The sequence below is a fragment of the Gossypium hirsutum genome, chromosome D01 (assembly GCF_007990345.1).
Source record: "Gossypium hirsutum isolate 1008001.06 chromosome D01, Gossypium_hirsutum_v2.1, whole genome shotgun sequence".
Classification (NCBI taxonomy): Eukaryota; Viridiplantae; Streptophyta; class Magnoliopsida; order Malvales; family Malvaceae; genus Gossypium; species Gossypium hirsutum.
Window position 1 is genome coordinate 31,044,346 of NC_053437.1, and position 10,250 is coordinate 31,054,595.

Genomic DNA, 10,250 nt, shown 5'->3' on the forward strand with positions numbered 1-10,250 from the left:
CTTCGAAACTTATAATCATGATAATATTAAACATCAAAACCATAGTATATATATGATTTTTTTGATATAATTTAATAACACATATAGTAGCATTTAAAACATTACATCAAAAGAAAACTAAGTTATAACACAAAATGAATTATTAAAATATGTATAAAGTATGTCAAATTATTATGAAAAGCATTTTTACATCTATAGATGATGAAACATATAAAGATATAGAGTTTGAAAATAAAAAGGATAAAGTTTAAAACAATGTTGATAAATTCAAAATATGTTAATAATAATTTCAAATAACAATATGTTGTACCTTAAAATTATAATAAAAATGTTTGAAAACAATGTTAATCCTAATATTTAAAATTTATTATAAATAAAAAAATTAATATTTATAAAATTAAACAAAACATTATGATTAATAAGAGATAAACAAAAAAAACAATAATTAAATCGAAAATACAGCACTTAGAAGACTAAATTTACAATCAATTGAAAGCATGAGGACTAATACCAAAATTAAACACATAAGTCCAGAATTCAAATTCAGATAACAAAAATGTCACCGTTTGATTTGGGACTAAAATGAAATCAGAATAAAAGATATGGTATAAATAAAAAAATTGAAAGAAATCGGATTGAAACAATACAAAACAAAGGGGGACTTGTTGCGCAAATAGACCTTGGAACCAAAAGGCACGGATTTGAGATTGGATCGGGTCAATATAATCGGGTAAGCTCAATACGACACCATTTTGGGAGCCATTAGAACGGGTTTCAAACGGTGCCGTTTCCTTGCACGCATAAAACCTAAAAACCTAGGCATTAAGCCATTAACCAATCTACAAACCCTAAAGGCTTTTCCTCTGTGCACCATTTCGTGCCGCTATCCTCCATCCGACTCCGATTACAACGGAGTAGAAGGAAGATCGGCCACAAAGTAAGTTCGCTCTTCTCTCCCTCTTCTTTTTCCTTTACTTTTCTCTTCTTCGTATAAAAAAATAAAAGAAAACAGTACAGAAATGCAGAGAAAAAAATGGTGAATCCTTTTCAAATCTGATTTCTTTTTCTTTTTGATTCATTTTTTTTATTTCAATATGCGTGGAAAAAATATCCTCAAAAAAATACAGAAATGGGGTTTTATAGCCCCAAAAATACATCCATTTTTCCTTCTATTTTTTCTCCTATTTTCTTTTCTGTTGCTATTTTGTTATTTTTCTTTTCTCTTTCTGTTTGATGCTTGTTTGTTGCGTCTGTTTTAGGTACAGCTGGAGTGGACGTGGTACGTACGGAGGTGCGGGTAGCTGGGGAGAACGGCGCTGGAGGTTGCTGTTGCGGCGCTCGTGCTAGGGCTGAATGCCTAGGGTTTCTTTTAGTGATCAGGCTTAAAACCCGAATTTGACCCATTGTAATTGAACTATTTTATTTGTAAATGGACTTTTAGTAGTTTTGGCTTTTATATTGGTTTTATTTATTTTTTAGCAGGCCCGGGTCAAAATTGGGCATTACAACTTCCCCTCTTTGCTCGTTGTCAGAGCAAAGACTTTAAATGGCCAATTTTGCCTGGTCCTGCTGGATCTTGGTGCTCTTCTTCTTTAAGTAGCCTCATTCCATCCTACTGTATCTTCAGAGGCATAGGGATTGGTGCTTCGATCCACTCCACTGCAACATCAGGGAGATAGGATTTGTAACTCGTAACTTCTCAAGAGAACAAAATTTTCTATATTTGGTCTGCTCCACTGCAACTTCAGAGGGATAAGATCTACGATTTTAATCTGCTCCACTGCAACTTTAGGGAGAAAGGATTGGCTTCTTTTGTCTTCTCCACTGCAACTTCAGAGAGATAAGACTGGATGCGATCTGCTCTACTGCAACTTCAAAGAGATAAGATCTGTGATTTTAATCCGCTCCACTGCAACTTCAGGGAGATAGGATTGGTTTCTTCAATCTGATTAACTACAATGTCAGAGAAGCAAGATTCGTCGTTGTAGCTTCAATCTGTTCCACTACACCGCCAGGGAAGTAAGATTCACTGTTGTGGCTTCAATCTTTTTAATTGCAATGTTAGGAAAGCAAGATTCACTGTTGTAGCTTCAATTTGTGCGTTGTTTCATGCCTCTATCCTCTATCCGATTCTGATTGCGACAGAGTAGAAGGAAGATCGGCCACCAAGTAAGTTCGCTCTTCTCTCCCTCTTCTTTTTCCTTTACTTTTCTCTTCTTCGTATAAAAAAATAAAAGAAAACAGTAAAGAAACGCAGAGAAAAAAATGGTGAATCCTTTTCAAATCTGATTTCTTTTTCTTTTTGATTGATTTTTTTTTTGTATTTCAATATGCGTGGAAAAAAAGATCCTCAAAATAATACAGAAATGGCGTTTTATAGCCCCGAAAATACATTCATTTTTCATTCTTTTTTTCTCCTATTTTCTTTTATGTTGCTATTTTATTATTTTTCTTTTCTCTTTCTGTTTGCTGCTTATTTGTTGCGTCTATTGCGGTACAGCTGGAGTGGACGTGGCACGTACGGAGGTGCGCGTGGCTGGGGAGAACGGCGCTGGAGGTTGCTGTTGCGGCGCTCGTGCTAGGGCTGAATGCCTAGGGTTTCTTTTAGTGATCGGGCTTAAAACCCGAATTTGGCCCATTGTAATTGAACTGTTTTATTTGTAAATGGACTTTTAATATTTTTTGCTTTTATATTGGTTTTATTTATTTTTTAGTGGGTCCGGGTCAAAATTGGGCATTACAATTAATTTTAATAATTTTCACTTTTTTTAACATATATATTATAGTTTTGAAAAAATTATAGTTTTTTAATTTTTTTAAAAAAAATTGAAAGGGATCAATTTAAACATATTCAAAACTAGCAAGGACCCATAGAGTATTTATATGGATTTATTATTATATTTGTTCAAATTATTCAAATTATAAAATTTAAATCGACTTGAACTCACTAAATTACTTATTTAAGTTTATTCAAATAAATTAATTTAATTAACTTAAATTTCAAAAAAATAATTAATCGAATTCTGGGTACTTTTATTCCTAAACGATGGATCAGTATAATAAGATAAATGTCAATTATATAAAAGGTTGACAAAGTATATGTGAAGAGTTGGAGAAAGAAATAGGAGGTATATATAACATGTGTTACATGATTGTGTTTCATTCTTTTATTTTAATTGAGTGAAATCATTTCATTTGTTAATAAATTTGCATTTTAAAATAAATAAATAAAATTTACATTTTTATGTTAATAAATTTATATATATATGCTATCAAGAATGGATGGTGTTAAGTTTAGGTTTAAATATATATTATTTTTAAATATATTTTTGTGTTTAAAATACATGGTTTTCACTTATATGTGTGTAATAAAATTTCTAGTATTTAATAGGTATAAAGTTGGTTAATTTGATTTAAATAGTTTTGAAGATCAAAATCGAATCTGAACTAACAACATCAAATTAATTGATTATCGAACCCGACCTTAATGCACATATAAAATATTAATATATCATATATTATATTATCTGATATAGCATCAAAAAATATAGTAGAAGGACTAACTTTCAAATGTATGGAGAGTATTGGGACTTAAATCATATTTCAACTAGTACATAATAAGAAACAATAATATATAATAATTAATTTATTATGTATTACTGTTATAGCATGTGGTATAGTATTACATAATGTAATAATATATTTAAAAAATTAATACATATAGTTAACTATTAATTGGTTCAAAATTAAAACCGAATTGACCAATGGATTTGCTTGAATTGACTCGATTTGGGCAATTAATACATATAATAAATGATATAATACTACATAATATAACAATATAGTATTGTCACATCTCAAAACTGGGTTAGTAGAAATTGAGTTAGTTAAACCAAGAGTGATCACGTTCTAATTTTGAGGTAAGATTATGAAAATTATGTTAAGTAAATAGATTTGGTTTAGTGGCTAAATGTTTGTTATGTGCATTTGAGGTCTTGTGTTCAAATCCTTCCCTTGAATTTTTATTATTTTTGCTCTAACCCGACTTGATCATCTGACATAAATAATATTTTCGCTCAATTGATGATAATAATGAGCTTACTAGTTTAGTGGTAAGACTTTAGCTTACCTAAAATTCTTATGTTCAAATCTTATGTGTGCAAAGTGGAGATTATTTTTGTTTTAAACTCGGAAGAAAAATCTGAAGTGGATATTTAATAAGAGTTAATGGGGGTAGTTTTTAAACATATTAGTTTAGCAATATGATAACTAGTGTATATATAAACTATTAATATATTATATTATATTATATTATATTATATTATATTATATTATATTATATTATATTATATAACATTCTATGATATAATAGGACGATTAACTTTAAAATGTACGAAGAGTATAGAGACTTATATATTATTTGTCAAGTAAATTGACCTGGTTCAATGGTTAAGTATTTTGTTAGTGTTCTTGAGTTCCTATGTTCAAATCCTTTCTCTTAAATATTTTTCATTTTTATTTCAACCCCTATCTGTGAACATTAGGCTTATATATTATTTCCGCCCAATTGTGACAAGAACGAGCCTACTGGTCATGCAAAACAAAAATAATTTTGTCATTCCCTACTTGTACGGCCATGTTGTTGGATTTGGGTGGAATTGAAACTCTAGATAATCCGATAGGAAAACAATAAATTTGGTGAGTCAAGATTTTTAATAGATTTTTTTAAGGAAATAATAACAAAAATGTCCTCAAAGTTTTCTCCCTAATTCTATGGTTCATTCCTCCCACTTCTCCCATTACTTGTTTCTCTTTCTTTTCCACCCACTTGGTTTGTTTACTGAATTTTCTCTGATGTGTTTTCCTCTTAGTTTTTCCTTTCCATCTTTCTTTTATTTTTCTCAACTTTTTTGTTCTTTCTCTTTTTGTCGTTCCAAACTCTATGTTATGGTCTTTCCCGGCAAGTGTGGCTTGTTTATTTTTTAGTAAGGTTGGGGTATTTTTATGGCTCTCATGGTGGTAAGAGGGAACTTTTGGTTGATGGGTTAGTATCAGTTCTGATTGATTATGTGTTTTTAATAGAAGACTAATGTGGAGCAGGTGACTTTTCGACGAATTAGGGGCTATTAGGTCGTTACTTCTTTCAAGGGTAAGTGAATAAATGTCGTTGTTAGGGGCTGATTTTTCCATGTTAAGCCATTTTTTCTATGTTTGTGGCCAAATTAGTGATTCAGGAATTGTAAATCCTTATTAATTTATTAAAATTTTTTTGTTTAGGGTCTACAAGTGTTTAGTATAGTCGTGGTTCAAAAACGATCAGGAGTGTAACGAAAATATCAAAAAAATAGCGAACGACGCAATGCCAAAAATTTACTGTCAATGCGACAAGGTCGTGTGCTAGACCGTGCGAGCCACACGACCATATGATAGGTTGTCTAGGCCAGACGTGCATGTGGGCCCATTTTCTGTAAATTTAGTTAATGTCGTATTCAAAGTGTGATTTAAGGTTAGACACTTTGTAGGTTCCGTAATGTGTTTTGTATGTCATTAAATTATGAAATCTGATATTTTACTTCTGTTATTAAAAATTCTGAAAGAATGACAGTATGTTCTGATATGTATAACATGTATGATATATATGCATCTGTTATCTGATTAGTGTTTGCATGTGCATTAGGGTGGGACAATGATGTGATGGAGGAAGTGTAGTAGTTTAATGATCTACATTCTTTGGTGGTTTTAACCACATATCTGTTCTACTGGCTTGACCAAACTTTTATGATTCGGGTGGTTTAACACATTATTTCTGGCAGCTTGTTTGTATTATTCTGAAAAGTGACACACACTCACTTATAGGTATGTGGGGTTATATGGGTATTTAATTACCCTAATTGATGTGTATCAGATGGAGGTAGGATCTGTTTTGGTGCCTATTTCTATATCTGCATATGTATTTGAATTTGTATTTGTATCTGCATCTATAACTGTGCTTGGATCTATTAGTGTGATTGTATCTATTTCGTTCTGTTTGTTTGGGCTGAGTTACACACTAAGCTTGTTAGCTCACCCTTTACTTTTATCCTCTCAGGTAATAAACAAACATAGGATCGAATGGCGTATAGGAGCTTGGGTTGGTTTCTCTTAAATAAAATGGTTAATAAAAGGCTATGTGTTTATTATGGACTTTTCGGGCTTTTTGGATTGTAAATTATTTTGGGATTTTATTTTCCATTTTTTACTTACTTTAACAGTTTTAACAACTGCTATATGTCACGTGTGAAATGATATGCAATTTTTGAAAGTATACACATCGAATCAAATAATTAAGTGATGAGTGAGTATCGTTCCCAAGATGATCAGATTGAGGCACAAAAGTGGTCAAGTTATTATAATAAAATGTGATTAATGCTATGGTAAAATTATGGTTAGTCTACAGTGGCAATTAAAAGGAATAATAATGTATGCAGTATGTGGAATTAATGAATACTTGGAAATGCTATGGCAAAACAATAGTATAAATGTAATAAAAATTATGAGAATTCCTATGGGAATATTATGTAAATGATCAAGTAAATAAGTAAGAATGATATGGTAAAGATACGACGGGAAAGAATAAAGGATATATGATGTTGATTTGGAAGCTTTGGATTACTAAGAATCTACCCTTACTTTCAATAATGCCTCAACAAAATCATACTCAGTTTACTGCTCAGAAGAGTTCTAAAATGGTTTGCTTCTCTAGAGAGCAAAAACCTTAAGTTACCTTGCCCGTGTCTATAAGCCTTAATATGGTACCTTGCATTGTTTTCCTTCTGTATGAACGTTGCTCTATGTCTAGAGTCTACTACAAGTATCGGTCGAGTACTTGCTCATATAATTCATTACTAAGATATCTATATTGTCCCTTATTTAAATAATGTTGTGGCAATATAACTAATGCTTGGTTTTAAAAATCCCTAATTTCATTAAAAGATAGCTACTATATCCCCTTAATAAAACAAACACACTAAGTATAAAACATCCTATTTTTAGGAATTAATTTTCAAGCATCTTAACCTAAGATAAATTCACCCAATCCGCTGTCATATGTTCTAGGTATATCGAAAAATATAAACTCATCATCGAACATCATAAGTATAAATTGTACTTCTTATAGAAAAAACAGTACTTCAATGGTTACAATGCAGTGGCAAAACATCCATATTCTATAAAATGCAACCTAAATGCACAATACACCCCAAAACTTAAGGGATGCATTGTCCTCAATGCATGAATAGATATATGTGAACTATTTATATACAAACAATGCCATGGCAAAATATATGCAATGCAATATGTATGAAAGAAAAAGAAAACTTTCGTTACTTGGACTGTATAGTAGATGCTTTATTCTATCCAACGGGTTGATTTACGAGTAGCAACCTCGTAACTTTTCTTCCTCTTCATTGGGGTCAATTCAGCCCCATCCTTGCTGGTCTCTGTGAGCTTATCAATTAATCGATCAATGTCACGATACAGTGCTGTCCATATGTGGTGCAACTAAGGAATTTGCTTCCTCTTCATCCTCATGGTCAATCTTAATGCTGACAAACTCCATTTTCTCTAGTTCTTCCTTTGGTGCTTTGAGTGAATTCTCTTCATTAGCAGGATTCATCTCAACAAGCTCAGCGTCACTGACCCCTTCCCTTCCTGTAGTTTATTAAACAAGGGAAATGAAATAACTAAGAGAAATTTAAATCGACAAAATGAAATAAAAATAAAAATTAAAAGAATTTTCAAGATGTTGAAGTTAAACATCTCGAAGATCAATGGCCTATTTGTCTCGCTCTAAATGAGCACCCCAGAGTGCTTTAAGTGTTGTCCATTAACTTTAAATGTGTCCCCCGTTTTCATGTCCTTGACATCAATAGCTTCATATGGATATACATGACCTACCAAACATTTTTCATCAAAATTGAAAGGTCTATTTTGCTCCAGCAAAGTGCACAAGGGTCTCCGCTCAAATGAATCTTCATCACTATTAGAATTGTTGTGGCAAAATCTTGTGAACTTTTCTACTACTGTTTCTATCAAGCCAATGACATGGCATTCTTCATTCTCATCAGCACATTTTAGTGCATTAAATACATTGAATGTCACCTACTGATCATTCATCCTCATGGTCAGTTCACCTTTCTACACATCGGTTAAAGTTCTACTTGTAGCAAGAAAAGATATTCCAAGGATAATTGATAGATCTCGGCCAGCTTCAAATTCTAAATTAAGGAAATCTGTAGGAAAAACAAATTTATCTACTCTTACCAGCACGTTTTCAATTTTACCTTTCGGGTGAGCATAAGATCGATCAGCTAGTTGGAACATAACAGTAGTAGGTCTTGCTTTCCCAATTCCTAGCTTTCTGAAAATAGACATAGGCATTAGATTTATACTTGCTCCTAAATCACATAACGTCTTACCAATATAATGATTTCCAATTGAACAGGGGATAGTGAAACTCCTTGGATCCTTCAACTTCGGAGGTAGTTTATTCATCAACATTGTCTTGCACCATTCTGTGAGAGCAACAATTTCAAATTCTCCCAATCTGTGATTTTTTTACTGTATATCATTCATACATTTTTCGTCATTGGGCATTTGCTCCAAAGCTTTTATTAGCAGTTTAGTGATATGGAGTTGCTTCAAAACCTCCAAAAATCTTTTAAACTGAACATCCTGTTAAAAATTATGGAATCACTAATAAAAAGGTAGAAGTGGTATTTCTTCAGGTTGTTGATGTTCTTTTGTTATGGCATTTTTGTTGGCAACATGATCTGATTTTACCATAACATTTTTCTACTTATCCTTTTCAGATGTTGTATGCTTTTTAGTTGATTTCAAGATCTTTTCATGATCAAGTCTTGAGTTGTCCTTTTCTCTTGTGGTATCTTTAACAACACCATTCAATTGAGTTCCACCTTTGAGACTGATCACTTTGCAATGCTCTTTCCCTTGTATTCTCTAATTCTCGGTATAGCTTGGCAATGCTCTATATGGCCTCAAATTTAAAGCATTCGCTATTTTCCCCACTTGATTCTGAAGAGCTCGTAAAGATACAAGATTACAACATCATTTTTGGGCATATAATTCTTTAGCAAAGATTTAATAGAATTTGAAGATGATACCTGACCTTGTTAAGCATTTTGCCTTGACATAGGATAATTATAACCAGGCGATGCATTGGGGATATTCTATCTTGCAATATTGTGTGAACTCTCCGCACCTTGATTATTCCAACTAAAAATCGCATGCTGGTTCCACCCTAAATTTTAAGTGTTGGAATAGGGGTTCTTATTCCGGTTAAAATTACCCATGTAGTACACTGACATTGGGTTTGATGCACATTCATCAAATATATAGTCTTCACTGGAAAAAACACATGACAACTCGGTTAATTTCATCTTATGGACTGCAGTTAAATTTTTCATTATTTTAATCATATTATCTAGAGAAGATACCTGAACTGTCAACGAAGTGATTACTTCAAGCTATATGGTACCAGAAGCTCTCTTACTCGCCCCAACTCTCGTTGTCAGATATTGATAATCACTTTTAGAAATTCTTCCAAAATCTCATATGCTTCATTACAAGTTTTATCAAACAAATGGCCATTGGTGGACGCATCAACTACCATCCTTGTATATGCATTCAGCCCATTATAGAATATTTCCATCAGAGTCTAGTGTTGAAATCCATGCATTGAGCATTTCCAAATTAAGTTTTTAAATCGTTCCCAAGCTTCATATAGTGTTTCATCCTCTAATTGCCAAAAGGATGTGATGTCATTTCTAAGCTTGGAATTCATGCTCGGTGGATTATACCGTAGCAAAAACCTTTGGCAAAAATCATTCCATGATGCTACTACTCCCGAAGGCAAAGCAGTGAACCATGCTCCTGCACAATCTCTTAAAGAATATGAAAATAGTTTAAGTCGTAGAGCGTCTTCAAGAACACCCTGCTATCTAAACGAGTGACAAACCTTTAGGAGAAAGTCTTAAATGCAATCTTGGATCTTCAGTAGGTAATCCACTAAAATGTCTTACTATTTGCAACATCTAAAACATTACCTATTTCAACTCGAATTGCTGAGCTTGTATTTGTGACCTAACTATCCCTAGATCCAAATCATCCAAAATTGGCACAACATGCTCTCGAATGGGTCTGTCTTGGTCCTCCATCACTTGACGAATAGGAGGATTATCATCTTGACCATT

At 32.5% G+C, this 10,250-nt stretch overlaps 1 non-coding gene across 1 annotated transcript; it reads left to right on the forward strand.

Annotated features, from left to right (window-relative positions):
• The first annotated feature begins 9,725 nt into the window (after positions 1-9,725).
• On the forward strand, positions 9,726-9,832 carry LOC121214203 (small nucleolar RNA R71). Its single transcript, XR_005909789.1, has one exon. It is a non-coding gene; the product is annotated as a small nucleolar RNA R71 (small nucleolar RNA).
• Positions 9,833-10,250: the final 418 nt, after the last annotated feature.